Source organism: Saccopteryx bilineata, chromosome 3 (assembly GCF_036850765.1).
Source record: "Saccopteryx bilineata isolate mSacBil1 chromosome 3, mSacBil1_pri_phased_curated, whole genome shotgun sequence".
Taxonomy (NCBI): Eukaryota; Metazoa; Chordata; class Mammalia; order Chiroptera; family Emballonuridae; genus Saccopteryx; species Saccopteryx bilineata.
Genome location: NC_089492.1, coordinates 173,193,269 through 173,214,163, shown reverse-complemented (window position 1 = coordinate 173,214,163; position 20,895 = coordinate 173,193,269). Strand labels below are relative to the sequence as shown.

Genomic DNA, 20,895 nt, shown 5'->3' with positions numbered 1-20,895 from the left:
TCTGAGCCATATTCATGGCAGAGTGGTGATGCACTGATTACAGAATCCATGAATTTGAAAGAGATTCTCATTTCTCTTGGCCATGGTCCTGTGAGAGATTAGAGCAATAAGATAATGTGATTTCATTTTTCCCACCTTCCTTGCCTATAAGAAGGCAATCTCCAATTTGTCTTTATTTAATAAATTCTGATGGTTTTAAGAGTTCATTGGTTCACTCAGTGATAACCTATGGAGCACCTACTAACTGACCAGCACTAAATAAGGTATTAATCTGACATTATTTTTATTTCTTTCAAATTGTTATTTACTGATTTTTTAAAAACAGATATTAATGTAGACTTAAGATGAAGGTTTGTGTGTGTGTGTTTACCAGTTGTTTGCTGCTTCTGTTAATGTGGATTGAACAATTTTTGTTGTCCCCACACCCTCTGCCCTTCTGACTTTTTTTTTTTTTTATAATTTTATTTTTTTAATGGGATGACATCAATAAATCAGGATACATATATTCAAAGATAACAAGTCCAGGTTATCTTGTCGTTCAATTATGTTGCATACCCACCACCCAAAGTCAAATTGTCCTCTGTCACCTTCTATCTTGTTTTCTTTGTGCCCCTCCCCACCCCCTATCCCTCTCCCATTCCCCCCTCCCCCCCCGTAACCACCACACTCTTATCAATGTCTCTTAGTTTCACTATTATGTCCCACCTACGTATGGAATAATACAGTTCCTGTTTTTTTCTGATTTACTTATTTCGCTTCGTATCATGTTATCAAGATCCCACCATTTTGCTGTAAATGATCCGATGTCATCATTTCTTATGGCTGAGTAGTATTCCATAGTGTATATGTGCCACATCTTCTTTATCCAGTCATCTATTGATGGGCTTTTTGGTTGTTTCCATGTCCTGGCCACTGTGAACAATGCTGCAATAAACATGGGGCTGCATGTGTCTTTACGTATCAATGTTTCTGAGTTTTTGGGATATATACCCAGTAGAGGGATTGCTGGGTCATAAGGTAGTTCTATTTTCAGTTTTTTGAGGAACCACCATACTTTCTTCAATAATGGTTGTACTACTTTACATTCCCACCAACAGTGGATGAGGGTTCCTTTTTCTCCACAGCCTCTCCAACATTTGCTATTACCTGACTTGCTAATAACAGCTAATCGAACAGGTGTGAGGTGGTATCTCATTGCCGTTTTGATTTGCATTTCTCTAATAGCTAAAGAAGATGAGCATCTTTTCATATATCTGTTGGCCATTTGTATTTCTTCCTGGGAGAAGTGTCTATTCATATCCTCTTCCCATTTTTTTATGGGATTGTTTGTTTGTTTGTTGTTGAGTTTTATGAGTTCTTTGTATATTTTGGATATTAGGCCCTTATCTGAGCTGTTGTTTGAAAATATCATTTCCCATTTAGTTGGCTTTCTGTGTATTTTGTTATCAGTTTCTGTTGCTGAGCAAAAACTTCTTAGTCTGATGTAGTCCCATTCATTAATTTTTGCCTTCACTTCTCTTGCCATTGGAGTCAAATTCATAAAATGCTCTTTAAAACCCAGGTCCATGAGTTGAGTACCTATGTCTTCTTCTATGTACTTAATTGTTTCAGGTCTTATATTTAGATCTTTGATCCATTTTGAGTTAATTTTTGTACAGGGGGAGAGACTGTAGTCCAGTTTCATTCTTTTGCATGTGGCTTTCCAGTTTTCCCAGCACCATTTATTGAAGAGGCTTTCTTTTCTCCATTGTGTGTTGTTGGCCCCTTTATCAAAAATTATTTGACTATATATATGTGGTTTTATTTCTGGACTTTCTATTCTGTTCCATTGGTCTGAGTGTCTATTTTTCTGCCAATACCATGCTGTTTTGATTGTCGTGGCCCTATAATAGAGTTTGAAGTCAGGTATTGTTATGCCCCCAGCTTCATTCTTTTTCTTTAGGATTGCTTTGGCTATTCGGGGTTTTTTATAGTTCCATATAAATCTGATGATTTTTTTTGCTCTATTTCTTTAAAAAATGTCATTGGAAGTTTGATGGGAATTGCATTGAATTTGTATATTGCTTTGGGTAATATAGCCATCTTGATTATATTTATTCTTCCTAGCCAAGAACAAGGTATATTCTTCCATCTCATTATATCTTTTTCGATTTCCCTTAACAATGGTTTATAGTTTTCATTATATAAGTCCTTTACATTCTTTGTTATGTTTATTCCTAAGTATTTTATTTTTTTTGTTGTAATCGTGAAGGGGATTATTCTTTTGAGTTCCTTCTCAGTTGTTTCATTGTTGGCATATAGAAAGGCTATTGACTTCTGTATGTTAATTTTGTATCCTGCGACCTTACTGTATTGGCTTATTGTTTCTAGTAGTCTTTTTGTGGATTCTTTGGGGTTTTCGATGTATAGGATCATATCATCTGCAAAAAGTGATACCTTTACTTCTTCTTTTCCGATATGGATGCCTTTTATTTCTTTGTCTTGTCTGATTGCTCTGGCTAGAACCTCTAGTACCACATTAAATAAGAGTGGAGAGAGTGGACAACCCTGTCTTGTTCCTGATTTAAGGGGGAAAGCCTTCAGTTTAGTGCCATTTAATATGATGTTAGCTGATGGTTTATCATATATGGCCTTTATCATGTTGAGATATTTTCCTTCTATACCCATTTTGTTGAGAGTCTTAAACATAAAATTGTGTTGTATTTTATCGAAAGCCTTTTCTGCATCTATTGATAAGATCATGTGGTTTTTGTTCTTTGTTTTGTTGATATGGTGTATTACATTAACCGTTTTACGTATGTTGAACCATCCTTGAGATTCTGGGATGAATCCCACTTGATCATGATGTATTATTTTTTTAATATGTTGTTGTATTCGATTTGCTAGTATTTTGTTTAGTATTTTAGCATCTGTATTCATTAGAGATATTGGTCTGTAGTTTTCTTTTTTTGTGCCATCCTTGCCTGGTTTTGGTATGAGGGTTATGTTGGCCTCATAAAATGTGTTTGGAAGTATTGCTTCTTCAATTTTTTGGAAGACTTTGAGTAGAATAGGAACCAAGTCTTCTTTGAATGTTTGATAAAACTCGCTGGTATAGCCGTCAGGGCCTGGACTTTTATTTTTGGGGAGGTTTTTAATGGTTTTTTCTATTTCTTCTCTACTGATAGGTCTGTTTAGGCTTTCTGCTGCTTCTTGACTCAGTCTAGGAAGGTTGTATTTTTCTAGGAATTTATCCATTTCTTCTAGGTTGTTGAATTTAGTGGCATAAAGTTTTTCATAGTATTCTACAATAATTCTTTGTATATCTACGGTGTCCGTGGTGATTTCTCCTCTTTCATTTTGGATTTTGTTTATATGAGTTCTTTCTCTTTTTTCCTTGGTAAGTCTTGCCAAGGGTTTGTCAATTTTGTTGATCTTTTCAAAGAACCAGCTCCTTGTTCTATTAATTTTTTCTATAGTTTTTCTGTTCTCTAATTCATTTATTTCTGCTCTGATTTTTATTATCTCCTTTCTTCAGCTGGTTTTGGGTTGTCTTTGTTCTTCTTTTTCTAGTTCCTTAAGGTGGGAAGTTGAGTGGTTCACTTGGGCTCTCTCTTGTTTGTTCATATATGCCTGAAGCGATATGAACTTCCCTCTTATCACTGCTTTTGCTGCATCCCATAGATTCTGATATGTCGTATTGTCATTTTCATTAGTCTGTATATATCTTTTGATCTCTGCACTTATTTCTTCTTTGACCCATTCATTTTTTAAAAGTGTGTTGTTTAGTTTCCACATTTTTGTGGGATTTTTTTCCTTTTTTTTGCAGTTGAATTCTAGTTTCAAGGCTTTATGATCAGAAAATATGCTTGGTACAACTTCAATTTTTCTGAATTTGCTGATGTTGTTTTTGTGGTCCAACATATGGTCAATTCTTGAGAATGATCCCTGTACACTGGAGAAAAATGTATACTCTGTCACTTTGGGATGAAATGTTTTTTAGATGTCTATCATATCCAGGTGCTCTAGTGTTTTGTTTAAGGCCACTATGTCTTTGTTGATTCTCAATTTGGATGACCGATCTAGAGCCGTCAGCGGTGTATTGAGGTCTCCAAGTATGATTGTATTTTTGTCAGTTTTTGTTTTAAGATCAATAAGTAGCTGTCTTATATAGTTTGGTGCTCCTTGGTTTGGTGCATATATATTAAGAATTGTTATGTCTTCTTGATTCAGTGTCCCCTTAGCCATTATGAAATGGCCATTTTTGTCTCTTAGTACTTTTCCTGTCTTGTAGTCAGCATTATCCGATATGAGTATTGCTACACCTGCTTTTTTTTGGATGTTATTTGCTTGGAGTATTGTTTTCCAGCCTTTCACTTTGAATTTGTTTTTATCCTTGTTACTTAGATGAGTTTCCTGTAGGCAGCATACAGTTGGATTTTCTTTTTTAATCCATTCTGCTACTCTGTGCCTTTTTATTGGTGAGTTTAATTCGTTTACATTTAGTGTAATTATTGATACTTGTGAGTTCCCTATTGCCATTTTATATCTTGCTTTCTGTTAGTTTTGTGTCTTGTTTGATCCTCCTCTTTTGTTTTTCTATCTTTTGTTTTTATTTGGTTGTATTCCATACATCTTTGCTCTGTTGCTATCTTTTTTATCTCATGTGCTTCTGTGGTGGTTTTTTCAATGGTGGTTACCTTTGAGTAATGAAAAGGGTCCCTACCCTGTTCATTGTAGTGAACTATTTTGTGAGTACTTTTGCACTCCATCGTCCTTTGCTACTGTTAATCTCCATCTTCTCCCCCTCTTTCTTTTTGTTGTTGTCACAGTTTAAATTTGGTTTTATTGTGTTCTTCTTGGAGCTTTTACTTCTGGCTCTGTTTTTTTTTGTTCTTTGTATCTGATTGGAGAACCCCCTTTAGTAATTCTTGGAGTGGGGGTTTTCTGATGATAAATTCCCTCATCTTTTCTGTATCTGTGAATGTTTTTATTTCTCCTTCGTATTTGAAGGATAGCTTTGATGGGTATAGTATTTGTGGCTGAAAGTTCCTCTCTTTCAGGACTTTAAATATTGGGGTCCACTCTCTTCTACCTTGTAGAGTTTCTGCTGAGAAATCTGATGATAATCTAATGGGCCTTCCTTTATATGTTGTATTCTTCTTTTCCCTGGCTGCCTTGAGAATTTTTTCTTTGCTGTTGGTTTGTGTCAATTTCATTATGATATGCCTTGGAGTAGATTTGTTGGGGTTAAGAAAACTTGGAGTTCTGTTTGCTTCTTGAACTTGAGGCTTTAGTTCTTTCCACAGGCTTGGGAAGTTCTCATCTATTATTTGTTTGAGTATGTTCTCCATTCCATTCCATTTTCTCTCTCTTCTCCCTCTGATATACCTATTATTCTTATGTTATTCTTTTTGATGGAGTCAGATAATTCTTGTAGGGCTATCTCATTTTTTTTAATTTTTGAGTCTCTTTCTTCTTCTCTCTGTTGTGCCTCAAGTTGCTTGTCTTCTATTTCACTAATCCTCTCTTCTATCTGACCTGTTCTATTAGCTAAGCTTGTTACTTCGTTTTTCAGCTCGTGAATTGAGTTTTTCCTCTGTGTTTGATTTGTTTTTATAGTTTCAATTTCCTTGGACATATATTCTTTGTGTTCATGGAGTTGTTTTCTGAGCTCCCTATATTGCCTTTCTGTGTTTTCTTGTATATCTCGGAGGATTTTTAGGATTTCTATCTTGAATTCTCTGTCATTTGGCTCCAAGGTTTCCAATATATTAAATTTTTTCTCCATAGATTTTTCCTCATCTAGCTGTGTTACCTCTCTTTCTTTTGTATCCATGATATTCGATTTTCTCTTCCTTAATGGCATCTGAGGGTGGTTTTATTGATAGTATTAATGAGATTTAATAAAGAATAAAAAGTTAAAAAAAATAAAAAAATAAAAAATGGAAAGGAGTTGTTTTTTTAAAAAAAATTAATAATGAAATAAAGAAAAATAAAATAAAATAAAAAATTTTAAAAAAAGGAAATTATTCCCCCCCTCCTTTTTTTTTCTCCTCTCCTCTCCCCTCTTTTTTGAGAAAATCTTGTGGTGGACTGTGAGTTATAACAAACAATGCCTGTGATGGAGGGCCTGAATTGGGGAAAAGTAATAAAGGGGCAAAAAAGAGAAAAAAAACAAAAGGGAAAAAAAAAAAAAGAAAAAAAAAAAGAGCGTATGGACTCACAAAAAGCAAATAAGGAAAAAATTTGGGTCAAGAATAAAATGATTTGCTTTTAGGTGTTGGTTGTCTAAGAGTTATGATGAGAGGAATAAGAGGAAAACGGAAAAATGGGGGGACAAATTAAAAACTTACTATTGTATTTAGTGGAACAAGAACTAGATAATATGGAGAGCCAGGGATGGGAGCACTGCTAGTGAGTTAAAAAGGTGAAGTAAAAAACCCCCAAAATGCCACAAACATAGGTTTGAGTCCCAGATAAGATAATTTGTTTGTTATTGAGGTTTGAATGAGAGGAGATGTAAAGGAGAAAGGAAGAAACTAATATAGAGGGAGAAAAGAAAGAGAGAGAGAGAATAAAAGAGGGAACCACTAAAAGAAGAAAAAAGAAAGGAGAGAGAGAGAGAGAGAGTTAAGGGTTTTGGAGTGCAACCCTCATAGAGAGAAAGGAAGAGAAGAGAAAAGATAATGGGAGATGTAATACTTATGGGTAGTGTAGTTCAAGGAGAGGAGAGAGTAAGACCGGAAGAGAGTTAATCGGCCAAATTGGAGGAGGAAAAAAAAGTCTCAAGAATGAAGATAAGAGAAACAAACGAACAAATATAATAAAATGGGATAGGTTATAAAGTCTGCAGATTATTCTTGATTTTGAGAGGTTATCTTCTTGCTTTTTCTTTTCTCTCCCTCTTCCTGGTCGGTGACTCTGTACCCCGGGTTCTGCCCCTTTGGCACGCTCAGGTAGAGGTTTACATTTGATAAGTCTCTATGGCAATGTCATGTATTGTGCTTTAGTCTCGTTGGCAGTCGAGGCTCATTAGCATTTATAGGCTCCAACAGTGAGAGAGTCCGTGTTCCTGGAGCCTTTCTCCTAGTCTTTCCTTCCTCAATTAGTAGCCTGATAATTCAGCTATGGGGTTGCTGCTGCCTCTGCCTAGATAGTAAGAGGCTTAAAGAGCTGGCAACTCCCCACTCTATTTCCACTCAGCACAGGGCTCTGGGTAAGGCTCAGTCAGTCAGAGCTGCTAGCATAATCAGGTGGGCTTTCCGCCCACTCAAAGACCTCTGGCTCTGCCACTCTGTCCGGTAACACAAGAGGGCGCCCACTTCCGGGGCGCTTGGAGGAAACTCTCACTCACTGTCTGCGACCAGGATATCCGGCCAGCAGTCTCACGCTCTGAGTGAAACCCCCAACCACAGGGAAAAGTTGCAGCGTTGGAATTGAGTCTCGCTTTTGCAAGGCGCTGGGGCGGCCCGAGATTCCGCTTTGGCCCACACAAAGGCCCCTGACTCTGCCCCTCTGTGCGATAACACAGGCGCGCACTGCCGAGGCACTCGGAGGAATTGCTCACTCCTTATCTGCGCGCGCAAACCAGGATATGAGGCCGGCCGCGGTTCCCTCTGAGTGAAACACCCTCCAGCATGGAAAATCTCCACCGTTGGAATTAGTTCTCACTCCCTCCCGTGCGTGGCTTTCCCAGGGTGCTGGGGCTGCCCAGAGACTCTGCCCTCGGCCCACAGAAAGGCCTCTGACCCTGCCTCTCCGTGGGGCAACACGGGCACCCACTTCCGCGGCTTAGGAAGAAATCTCTCTTCCACTAACTGCGCACCGACCAGGAGACCGGGTAAAATGGCCGCTCCGCTTGTCTTTCTTTGTTTGGGTTTGCCGCGAGTGTTAGCTTGTATTGCCCGGGTTGCCACAGGATCAGATTTTCCTCGGCTTGGATCTCCGTGCCACAGCCTGGTTCGGCCGTTTGTGCTGCGGCGGCCTGGATCTATTCACCCCCTTTGCCCGCCTCAGTTTCTATATTCACAGTTACCAGAGAAAGCAGCCCTGTTTAGGTTAGTGAGGAAGGCGGAGCATTTCTTACTCCCTATTTCCTTCGGGGTTTGGTTATATATTTAGCCAATTTTTCACTCAATCATACCTTTGGGTGTATTGCGAAGCATCTGGAAGCTCCAAGTATAGGTTTTTCTGTTTCTGGTTGAAGATCTTGTTGAGTTTTGGGGGAGATTTATCGGTATCGCTTCCTACCCCGCCATTACTCTGACGTCATCCCGCCCTTCTGACTTTTAAAGGCACTACTATAGAATTAAAATTAGTAGAGCCCTCAGTACTGACCCAACTCATAAATCTGTGGCACTTTAGAATAATGTGGGCTTCTAGTGAACAGGATAGATCTGTATACAAATTCTGTTTCTAGAGATAAAACCAGAGCTAGGACTTAATTTTCCCCTGAAGATCTGCTTTAAAAATTTGCCTCAGGCCTGCTCTGCCCTTATCCATTGGTCATCCTAGAATTATCACATTTTTTTCTGTTTGGGATTTATAAAGACAGGAAGGGCAAACTTGGTATTTCGCAGTGTAACCATCTCTACCTTATCTTTTACTTTCCATGTAGAATTGTTTTCCTCTTATTCTTCTGTTTTAATGTGCTATGAATTTATTTGACAGTTATCTTTTGGAAATTAAATTGATTATTTTTGTTTTGCATTTAAAGGAATAAGATAATATTTCCCACTTAAAAATGAGAAACATTTCAGAAAAAAATTAGAAATTGCTTTAAAGGAAAAAATATGTATATACCAAATTCTTTTTTCCTCCTTTTATTGAATTGATTGGGTGACACCCATTAACAAAATGATACAGGTTTCAGGTACACAATTCTGCAACACATCTGCGAACCGCATTGTGTGTTAAACCCCTTCCACCCCCTACCCCAAGTCAACTCTGTCTATCAGGACAAGCAGAGTGAATGTGAAGATGAATTCAAGGGCAGTACTAAAGCCCTTTATCTGCCCCTAGCCTCAAGATTTTATTTTTTTGCATTAAATTACAAGTTTTTATTAACTACTCAATTTTCAAACTTTAATGGAGAAGCCAGTCTTTATTTTTCAGTGGTATGATCAGTCAATTAAGTTTGTATTATGCATCCTGTCTCAATATGTCTCTTCTCTTAGCTTCTTTCCAGCCCCAGATATCAGTCTCTCTGCATGTGTCAAACTTCCTTTTCTCTCCTCATATTTCACTCTTCCAGGATCTGTAAACTGTCCAAGTTCTCATAGTTCACTTAAAAATGGATCGAGTCCAGAGGGACCAGTGCCGATTTCTCATTAATCTATCAGAGTTTCAAATTCACAGCCTTGCACCGAGAGAGGTGGGAGAGGAGGGAAGAAAGAGCAACGTCTCCTCTCAGGAAAGCAAGGCCCTGCCTCTGTTTCTGGGGCAGGATTGTTACCTTTAAGTGTGCTTTGTCCCAGGTGAATGCTGAGCTGAGTGGTACAGGGGATGAGTCAGATTGAGTCCAGAGGAGTGAGACAAGAGTTTGGCTAGGACTCTGTGATTTAGCTCTGTGGTCAAGGAGGAATATGCAAATTAACTGAATTCCCAGGCATTTCAGCCCTAGAGGATTAGGGTAATCCAAGAGTCTTGACCTTACTGTGTGGCTGTATTATAACTAGAGCCTGTTTTAACTAGCACAGTTTGAGTTTCATACTTGAAATAAAGCTTAAATCAAAATACTCTCCACTCTTAATGCTCTTCTGGTGGGAAATTTATTAAATGTTAAAATCTAATCTGAAAGCAAACATGGCTTTAAATAAAACTATGCCATGTCGTATAATAGTGTTTAGAACTTGAGTGATGAGTGTCTGGGCCTAATAACCCAGATAGGAGAAGAAATTTCTGGACCTGTCTGGACATGTCTGGAAGCGTTTATTTGTACTAAGTTTTCCAGTCTGAAGGTCTGTGCCATTGTTTAGATTCTGCCTGAATAAACAGGCAGAATGACAAACTTCCTCTTCAGGTGAGGTTTATATCATTTGAACCAGTCCATAACTTCTAAGCAATGGCTTTCCGGTTCAGAGGCTGCATAATCAGTTCTGCAAATATCTGTAAGAGGCCCTACTGTGTGCCCCGACCAGTACTGCGTATTTGTTGGCATAAGGATCATGATGATGACACACAGTCCCTATAAAGTTGTGATCATGTTGGGAAAGTGAATCTGACACACATGAAATAAGAGGCTCATTTAGGAAAATCCTAAAGTAAATATAGTTAAATGTCATGATGTCAGATCTCAAACTTAGCTCTAGCATGAATTTGCACTTAATAATCAGGAAAAGAAAAAGTGAGTGTAGCTTTAGTTACTGGGGGGCAATTTAATGAAATAAACTGGACTTGAGGTGGTCTGTGCAGAATGTGTTCAATTCTGGGTGCCATATTTTAAGAGTAACTTAAAAATTAGCATAGAGCTTTCCATGCATCCCCACAACCCTGAGCCGGGCGTGAGCCAAGAGTCCCTGAGCTCATCAGCACTGTCCAAAACCCTTTTCTTATTTTCCCAATATGCTGTACATATATGATCAATTTCTCTTTGTGCATGACATGAATAATAGTTACGCAGCACCAAATTAGAAGCTTTTTTGGATGGCAGAGAGTCTCGAAGCCAGGTCTTGTGAGGAAGAGTTGGCAGCAAATAAGTTTGGAGCTGAGAAGGTTAAGGACAAACATAATAGAGGTTTTCAAATATTGCAAAGACCATTTTGTTACAGAGGAAGTTGATTTGTTACAGATCAGTCAAGGGTACAGTACGGGGCCCATTGGGTGGATGGACCAGTGACCACACAGGAATTCAGGTAAGAATTCAAAAATCAAAAAAGAGTTTTTTCATAATTAAAGTGCCTGACAGAGCACTGTTTTTCAGAGCAGTGAATTTTTGATACCTGAAAGTGGGAAGAACAAATTGGGTGTCTATAAGCCGACTCTGTGGAGAGAGTGGCAGGGTTGGACTAAGTGGACTTCAAGGTTCTTTTGAACTCTAGTATCTCCATCACTGGGTGGTAGTTAGGAACCCAGGCAAGAAGAAATATGGCGGCTTTATAGGCAGAGGTAACTACTAGCTCAGAGGTCACATTAGGGGACAGATGAGGAGAACTGGAGATGTCTGTGTCAGGTGTATGCTGAGGAATGACAAAGTATGAGGTGGATGACGAGAACTTTAAATATTCTGATAGGCAGGCCCTGGCCAGTTGGCTCAGTGGTGGAGCGTCAGCCTGGCATGCGGAAGTCCCGGCTTCTATTCCCAGCCAGGCACACAGGAGAAGCGCCCATCTGCTTCTCCACCCCTCCCCCTCTCCTTCCTTTCTGTCTCTTCCCCTCCAGCAGCCGAGGCTCCATTGGAGCAAAAGATGGCCCGGGCGCTGGGGTTGGCTCCATGGCCTCTGCCTCAGGCGCTAGAATAGCTCTGGTCGCAACAGAGCAACGCCCCCTGGTGGGTGTGCCAGGTGGATCCCGGTCCGGCGCATGCGGGAGTCTGACTGCCTCCCCGTTAACAAAATACAAAATTGTCTGACCTGTGGTGGCGCAGTGGATAAAGCATCGACCTGGAATGCTGAGGTTGCCAGTTCAAAACCCTGGGCTCGCCTGGTCAAGGCACATATGGGAGTTGATGCTTCCTGTTCTCTATCTCTCCCCCTCTCAATAATAAAAATGAATAAATAAATAAAAATCTAAAAAAAAAAAAAGTGAGCAAACAAAATACAAAATACAAAAATAAAATAAAATAAATATTCTGATAGGCAATGGGGAGCCAGCTTGCTTCCTGTCCTGGGGCAGAATATGATAAAATCAGTGTTTAAGGAAGCTTTGCTTTATCTCCTGTGCTAGACAGATGTAGGAGACAGAGATTAGATAGAGAGAGTAGATGATAGATAGATAGATAGATAGACAAATAGATAGATAGAGGTTTCCATGTAGGGAAATTATTTAGAAAGTTTCCCCAGTGTTCTCATACTTGTGCTAAGGTGGAGGTAATGGAAATAGAAAAAGGGGAAAAATCAGAACTTAATGGAAGGACTAATAAGAAAATAGCTCTGAAATAGGATCCTCCAGATTGAGTTGAAAGTCCTGTGGCTCTTTTTTTAGATCAGCAGACCACAATAAAGTATTTGCATCTTGATCTACCACTACAGCTGACCAGTGACCTGAGACAAGTCATTAAAATTCCTCCTATTCTAATTTCCTCCTTGTGTCATCTCGGCAAAAGAGAATGTTTATAAAACATTCTGAGTCCTGGATGAAAGCTGCCTTGCTATATTAGTATCACACTATAATTTTGTTTTTGTGGTTATTGTTCTCAGTTAACAGTGACAATGCAATGTTATATTTCCTACTTTAGGGATATTTTTGTCTTCCAGCAGGATTTCAAAAGTACTTTTTTTCTCAGATGTTCCTTGAATCACTGGCAGATTTTTCAAATATTTGTTTTAATACCGGTCCATCAAGGGAAAGTGAAAAAATGTATAACATTCAAGATTATAACTCCTATTCTTTCCTCAATCTAATAACTAGAATATATGGGAAATACTTTGTTCTCGTTTATTTATAAGAAGTCATAATGATTTAGATTGGTGCCATCCTAAAGCACTGATGGTTTTTTTCCTGTGGAATTTTCTGAACAGGGCCTTCTGAAAAGAATACATTAAGACTGTCAGAATGATTCTTTTCAGCAGACTAAGCTTTGCAGATGGCCTTTGTTGAGAAAAAAAAAAAGCATTATTCTTAAAGTCCTTTTGATCTTCAGGAAAACTGAAAATATCAAGTGTTCTTCTATCATTTGAACTTCCCTACAAGAAAATCTCAGAAAATTTTATTTTCTGAACTAAGATAATTCAGAGCTCATGGTATTTTAAAACATGAGAATAGAAATGTGTTGAAGAAAAATGAACTTTTAACATATGCATTTACTGAAAGGGAGACTTCCTGTGCCCTTGAAAAACAGAAATCACAGGACCCCTTTCTCTTATCCATTTAATATTTTTTGCACCTGAACATTTCCCTGGGTGAAGTGATGTGTGTGGCATAATTATCCTGGGATATAATTACTTAATGTGTGTCAGTAAGACATGGTTCAGATATTTATCGAGCTCTGGTTGGCTGTGTCCCCAACGAGATTGTGTTCTTGCAGGGTTGCAAAAAACAGCTTCAACACATTGGAAAATGAAGAAAGAAGGACATTCCCTAAGAAGGCTTGGTTTCATGGTTTAGAAATCTACTTCATGTTTGCACCGGCAACAGTGCTTGAGTTGGGGGAGGGTGCATGTTGATTTATAGGGACTAATAAACTGCCCTGCCCTCTGTACCCAAAGCCACAGACTTGCTGTTAACAGGACATGGACCCGAGTTTTTCTGGTGGTAAACTTTATAGAACAAAACAGTAACCTCTTTGGAAAATCCCTCAGTGATGAGACTGAGTCAGTTAACTTCTGTTTGTATAATGTCTAGCAGCTTAGGGCCACAGGCTGACAAGCCCTCATAATGCCTTTGTTGTTGACATGGCTGAAACTGGGTGTAGAGTGAGGAGCAAAGGGGCTTGTTTACCATGATTGATAGGAAGAGAGCTCAGATCACGGGAAGAAACAGATAGATGGGCAGGTCAAGGACATATTTTGGCAGATGCTACTGCTTTTCTCTCAGAAAAAAAAAAAAATTCAAATTCTCTTCCAGGAGTGTCCTGACCCTCTGCTAGGAAACCGGCTCCTGGTTTGAAGGTGTCTGAGATGTTCACTGTGATTAAAATGCAAAAGGGCATTTGTGGCTGAATTCTGTCTTGGCTTTGCTTTCTGTCTACCCTACTTAATCTTGTATTTCAGTCCCTCCCCACTTCCTGCTTTCCTTCTCCCTTTCTTTTTCCCTCAGCTACTTTCTGTTTATCTTCTAGGCTGTAAAGACCAGACTCTTATCCTTCCCATATCTGGACACCATTTCAGGCAAGGTGGGAGTGCTTCAGCCATTTCAGATGTGGGGAAGGTGAGGCTTGCTTATGTACAGAAAATATGACACTTTCTGATGCCTATGTTACATTTTCCTGTACGTGCAGTGGAAAAGCATAGAAATAGAATATCCTGTCTATAGGTTGAATATAACTTTAGAAGTATTGCATTTTATTATTGTTGTATAAAATGTATTCATTTAGAGCATATTTATTGAGAAAAATTTTCAGTTTGAAAAAAGATGGAGAATAGGATCGAGTATGCAATTGTTATATTGTTGAATTATTCTTGGATTAACAAGAAAAACAAAGAAAACTTCTCTCAGCTAATATATTGTAACTAAACTGAGATTCTACTATGCACAAATGTGCTTGTGAAAAATTGAAATAATTTAGAATTGAAAAGCCTGTAGGTTGCTAATTCTAGTTTTTGCAGAAAAGAGGATTTAAAATAGAAGGAAGGAAAGATATTCAAAGTATATAATCTTGCTATATTTTAAAAAAAGTTTACATGCAAAAATTACTGTGATTTTAGGTATTCTTATCTAAATTTTTATTTATTTATTGTTTTTAGCAAGAGAGAAGGCAAAACATTGATTTGTTGTCCCACTTATTTATGCATTCATTGGTTGATTCTTGTGTGTGCCCCCACAGAGGATCAAACCTGTGACCTTGGTGTGTTGAGACAATGCTCTAAATAACTGAGCTACCAGCTGGGGCTAGCATTCTTATTTTTAAAATGTTCTTTTTTATTTGCTTCATAGAGCTCTGTTTAGTGAGGACTTTATATTTTCTATGTTGATCAACAAGCACACTTTCATTTATTTGTTTGTTTGTTTATTTAAGTGAGAGGAGGGAATATAGTAAGACAGACTCCCACATGTGCCCCAACTGGGATCCAACCAGCAACCCCATCTGGGGGCCAATGCTTGAATCAACTGAGCTATTCTTAGTGCTCAGGGCTGATGCTTGGACCAATCTAGCCACTGGCTGCAAGAAGGAAAGAGAGAGGGAAGGGGCTGGGAGAGGGGAAGAGAAGCAGATGGTCACTTCTCCTGTGTGCCCTGACCAAGAATCAAACCTGGGACTTCCACACACCGGGCTGATGCTCTATTCACTGAGCCAACTGGCCAGGGCAACAAGCTCACTTTTTCTAAAGTGAAGGCTTCCAACCTATTTTTGTTCCTGTCCACAGTATAGTCTTCCTCAAAACAATTTTGACTTTGACCCACACTGTGGATAGCTGTGGGGCCCTTGTAGCCACAGGTAGAAAATGTCATCCCTCTCAGCTTCCTTACTGCCACAGGTGGGATGGCACCCTTCATCTCCAGCTCATTTGTTCCCAGCAACATGTTGTGTCCTTTGCACCTGCAGAGGTCCAGTGACTCTAGTCAATGGTGTTCCTCTTTAAATCAGGTTTTGCTTCAGGGTTAAAGTGACACTACACTCCAGCTTGCCCAGGACACTCCCATTGCACACCAGCTGTCCCAGTGTAATTATTAGAAGCATCTCTTTCTTTATTTGTGTTTATTCCTGAGTTACCTCACGTATTAGTAGAGAGAGGCCAGGTTCAAACTGGGTGTTACTATATACCCTGTACTGTTGTATAGGGAAAGAGGAGCTGATGTTAGTAAATTAATAACACTGAATCTCCAGCTATAGGTTTCTACCTGGGAAGTGGATACCAGTTCTCATTTAATCAATATTCGTTTATCATCTGTTTTGTGTCTGGTACAAGTCTAGGTATTGGGAACATAAAAGTGAAGAAAACAGAACCACTGCCCTCAAGAAGCTTATATTTTGGAAGGGGAGACTTGCAATAATGAAAAAAGGATATGATTTAATGTTAGGTAATAGTAATTGCTATAAAGAAATAAAGCAGAGTGTGGTGATAGAGATTTTGCCAGAAGTACTGTTGTAGATGGGATATCAGAGACAACTTCTGAGGAAGTGACATTTGAGCTATCATAATAGTCCTCTCAGACAGGTCCTGGACCACAGGGAAGCCCTCCCTGAATTGCCTCAGCTGCTCTTGGGGGGTGATTAGCACAATGCTATGGCAGCTAGTTTTGTCTGTTGTCCTCAATCCTATAAACTTGCTTTCCACATCTTTTCTTCAGTCCCAACAATCCCGCACCATAATTTTCTACTTAGTGCATTACCCACATCACATTTTCAGTCAGTTTCCAAGTTCTAAGAGGTCTGGAGAGAGGCAGGCATTTCTGAACATGTAGCAACACGACAGAATGTTTCCTGAGGCCATCTCCTGTCTCAGTCCTGTGGTTCTGCAGGGAGGCATTCTGGGAAGTTCTTCTCGTGCCCCAAGTCTTTGCAGCTTCCTGCCATCTGAGAAGAATGCCATACTTCCTGAACCTTAGAGTGAAGGGAAATGGGCTCTTGAATTCAAAACCTTCAGACTGAAGTGTTTGCCAGTTGCTTTGCAATCTGCCTTTCCATGATTCTCCCATTACGTCTGTGATGGGGTTTATCACACCGGTGCAGCACTCCACTGAATAAATGTTGGGACAGATGGAGGTGGCAGAATGGAAGAGGGGAGCAAGAAGTGATAGTGAGTTTGTGAGCTCTTCACAGGGATGGTCTGTCTGTGGGCTTCCTGTGGGGACAAGCATGTGACTGGTACATGGTACTGCCTTTCAGTACAAGTTGTGGCACGGTGAGCTATGCAAGGTGATGGGGAGTTGCTCTTCAGTTGACAAGTTTTGAATAATTTATTTAAAATCGTTTAATTTTAAAGAAAATAAAAGATTTTCTTTAAAATTATATTTTAATTAAGTGATCCTGTTGTTGAAGAGGTATACTATTATTTCAAACTCTTTGCCATGGTGAGTTTTCTTGATCTTGATTGCCTCATGAATTTTAAAGAAATAGTGTTTAAAATTTAGTAGATGAAGAAAGCCTGAGGTGGCCATTACATGGTGGGTCAGGGTTTGAGTTGCTGACAGCATCTTGGATGCTGCAGCTCAATGATGGTTGGTCTGTCCCTCTGTCCGTTTGTCCTTCCATCTATCCATCCACTTCCTCATGTTTGTTACGTAGGAGAGGCTCTCTTACTTACAGTAGTGTGGTCATTTGTTTCACATGGACTCAGTTTTCTTTTTTTTTTTATTTATTTATTTATTTATTTTTATTTATTAATTTTAGAGAGGAGAGGGAGAGAGAGAGAGAGAGAGAGAGAGAGAGAGAGAGAAGGGGGGAGGAGCTGGAAGCATCAACTCCCATATGTGCCTTGACCAGGCAAGCCCAGGGTTTTGAACCGGCGACCTCAGCATTTCCAGGTCGACACTTTATCCATTGCGCCACCACAGGTCAGGCCTCAGTTTTCTTATCTGTGGAATAATGGGGTTTTCCTGAGATTCTTACAGTTGGATTATGTGCAAGACTTTGGAGAGAATACAGACATGAATTAAACACGGATCCTGCCTCCAAAAAGCACACAGCCTAGTAGGTGTGCAGATATATGATGTAGATAGTGACCAGCAACTACACACAGCTGCAGTGAAATTGGGAGGGGAATTGAAAAAAGGGAGAGGTTATTTTTAGCTGCAGTGTTTAGAAAGGCTTGGGGACTGGGGAAGGTGGCATTTAGTTTCAGTAGAGGGAAGTAACATTAAATTGATGAGCATCAGCTGATTATCATCCTTGTCTCATGTAAAGTTCACCACAGTAAGATGGGCTTTATTATCTTCATTCAGCAGGTGAAGAAACTGAGGCAGGGAATGAGACTAAGAAATATGCCCACCATCTCCAGGCTGTTGATCGGCAGAGCTGCAATTCAGGAGACCTGTTAACCCCACTTTCTCCTTATGTCATAAAGGTTGAGTCAGTAAAGAGACGCCACACATCAGGTGAACAAAGGACCGTCTGCACTGGCATGGCCAGGTGGGAGAGCCGGCATCCCTGAGGAACAGTCAGGGGGCCTGGAACAGTGTGTGCCCGATGAGCCTGTGAAGGCATTTTGGGGTTTGATGGGAAAGGCTCCCAGAGTCTGGCTATAGGATCTGGTCTTTATTAGGCTCAAATGAAGATTTCATGTAGGGCCGGGACATGATTAGAGGAGCACATTTCAGGATGTTTATGACTGTGAGATCATCTTCTGATTCTAAAATACTTTCATGTAACCCAGCAATTTAGTGTGATGCTGAGAACCCTCCACCCCCAAGGTCTCCTGAGGTCTAAGTTTGAGAGTGTCATCCAGGCTTTTATACTAAAGAGCCCCAGGCTCCAACCGTCCTGCCATTCTGAATATCAGCACTTTAAAAATCCCTTAGTACTTGGGACTTCGAGAAGAAAACTCCTTAATCTTCCTCCTCTTTGCTGTTCCCTCTATTTTAACCTATTTTCTGCTATTTCAAAACTTCTGCTTAGTAAACAAATAATTAGTTCTCCTTTGGCTTTTGCTATATATACCATAATATTTAGATTAAAACAGTGTAGTAGCTACACTAGAAAAAATACATCCCAGTTACATGATGAATTCCTCATTTTCCTTTTTATTCATGGTATGCCTGGCATGGCCTACTGGAGAAAAAAAAATACCATTTGATTCTCCCTGGGTGGTCAACCAGGACTTATAAAGACTCCTGTTTGTTTTGTGTGGAGGCTTCAAAGGCACATGGGCTTTCCTACATAAAGATATACTAAAAAAATTGGGATTTTTTTTGAAGTTGCTATGTATAAAGGAAAATTCAAAGCAACCATCTTTCTTTAGAACAATGAGCTAATGTGATGGAGGGCCCTTGTCACCTTGTCCCCACCTCTGGTCGTGCCAGTCTTAGTGGGAATTTGTTACAAAAACGGCCTCCACCTGCGTTGTCTTTGGAACCATCGCGCAAACATGCATTTGAATTTCTAAAACCACATTTATTACTGTGCACGTTTAGATTTTTAAAGAACTAAGAAATCTGAATGGGGAGTGTGTGTGTGTGTGTGTGTGTGTGTGAGAGAGAGAGAGAGAGAGAGAGAGAGAGAGAGAGAGAGATGTTCAGGATGCTCTGGAGGCATGTGTCGCCCAGAAACATGTCCTAGGCCACGTGTTCTGCACATTCCAATTAGGAAAGGCCCTCCTGCTGTGGTGTGGGAGAAAATTTTGGATTGGGTTAGGGCTGGCTAAATGTAGGCTGCTTTTTAACACAGTCTTGACAGAACTCCCTCATTAGCACCTTGAAGTCAGCTTGTGCAGGGTGCACAGTGGGTGTTTTCTGCTGTGTGAAGTGTGTCAGTCATTTTATTTACCCATGCTTATTTTCTCCATTTCATGAAATTAATTGTACTTAATGGGGGAGTTGATTGTGCTGAATTATTTTAAGCCTGCAGGGAGCAGAGCAGCTGTGTCCTGGATCAGACCACTCATCTATCTGATAGGCTGTCTTACCACCTGATTCGTGGGACGAGTGTGCGTAGTCAATTGTGTGAATCCTTGTATGAGAGAAAAACGACCTTGGGTCCCTGGGAGGGGTCGGTTGCTTGATGCAGTGTTCACCTGCCGAAGCTGCTTTGCTGTCCTGGCTGAACAGGAATGTAGAATAGCCCTAATCCCTAGAAAATTATTTCTCCTTCGAAAAAGAAATAGCTATGATGTGAAAGAGTTGAATCCTTTGTAACTTGCCAAGAACTTTACTTTTGGTACCCGGTGCTTAAAAAATGAATATTTTGGGGTATAGCCTCTAAAGATTTTAAGGTCTTAAAAAATCTCCATGCTTTTTCCTTGTATCCACATATAGGATACAAATTTTGTTTTAATGAGAAGTTGTTACAATTTTTGTTTTAATGAGAAGTGTTAGAGAAAGGCAAATATACATATTTTGAGTAAAAACATTAGAAATGTTTTAAGCTGTTTGCTGGGTATTCTATTGGGCAATTATTTATATACACACACATATATATATTTTTTAGATTTTATTTATTGATTTCAGAGAGACAGAGAGAAGGGGTGTTGGGAGAAGGCAGCATCAACTCACAGTTGTTGCTTCTTATATGTGCCTTGACCAGGCAAGCCTGGGTTTTGAACTGGTATCCTCAGCATTCCAGGTTGATGCCTTATCCACTTCACCACCACAGGTTAGGCTATTGGGCAATTATTTTATAATCAAACGCATTCTCACAAAATATCAGAATTTCAAAAAGATAAGCTTAGACACAGAAACAAACCTCACCCTTGATATAATTTTGGAGTCAGAGTTCACCACAGCTTTCATGTGAGTACCAGCAACAGGGTGGCCCTGGGTAAAGTGCCCATGGTGTAGTGGGAAGAGCTTCCCCTTAAGGTCAGCCAGCTCCAGGTTCTGATCTATGGCTCTGCTACTGCTAGTTCAGTGACCCTGGGCAAATTACTGCACACTGTCAGCCACAGTCTCTTTGTCCATAGCCTTCAGTAGCTATTAAGACTTTTTATTTATTTATTTTTTTTAAAATTTTTTTTTATGTAACAGAGACAGAGGGACAGATAGGGACAGACAGGAAAGGAGAAAAATGAGAAGCATCAATTCTTCCTTGTGGCACCTTAGTTCATTGATTGCTTTCTCATATGTGCCTTGACTGGGCTATAGCAGACCGAGTGACCCCTTACTCAAGCCAGCGACCTTGAATTCAAGCTGGTCAGCTATGCTCAAACCAGATGAGCCTGCACTCAGGCTGCCGACCTTGGGGTTTCAGAACCTGGGTCCTCTGCATTCCAGTTCGATGGTCTATCCACTGAGCCACTGCCTGGTCAGGCCTATTGAGATTAACCTTAAAAAAACCCATTTTAGAGGTTAAGCTCAGCTACAGAAATAACTACCCTAGGGTATAATATATATACTTGTGTTAGTTCTCTTTCTTTTCTTCTGATTATGTCCTAGGGCCAGTGCTTTTTCCAATGTAGTAGTGTACCATCAGCTTTGGGAGTCAGTATGGAGAACATCTGAAGC

The 20,895-nt window shown here is 39.7% G+C and overlaps 1 long non-coding RNA gene across 1 annotated transcript in view; it reads left to right on the top strand.

Annotated features, from left to right (window-relative positions):
- The window catches only part of LOC136330831 (uncharacterized), a 508,264-nt gene that overhangs the window by 107,962 nt on the left and 379,407 nt on the right, over positions 1 to 20,895 (top strand). The window lies entirely within an intron of this gene.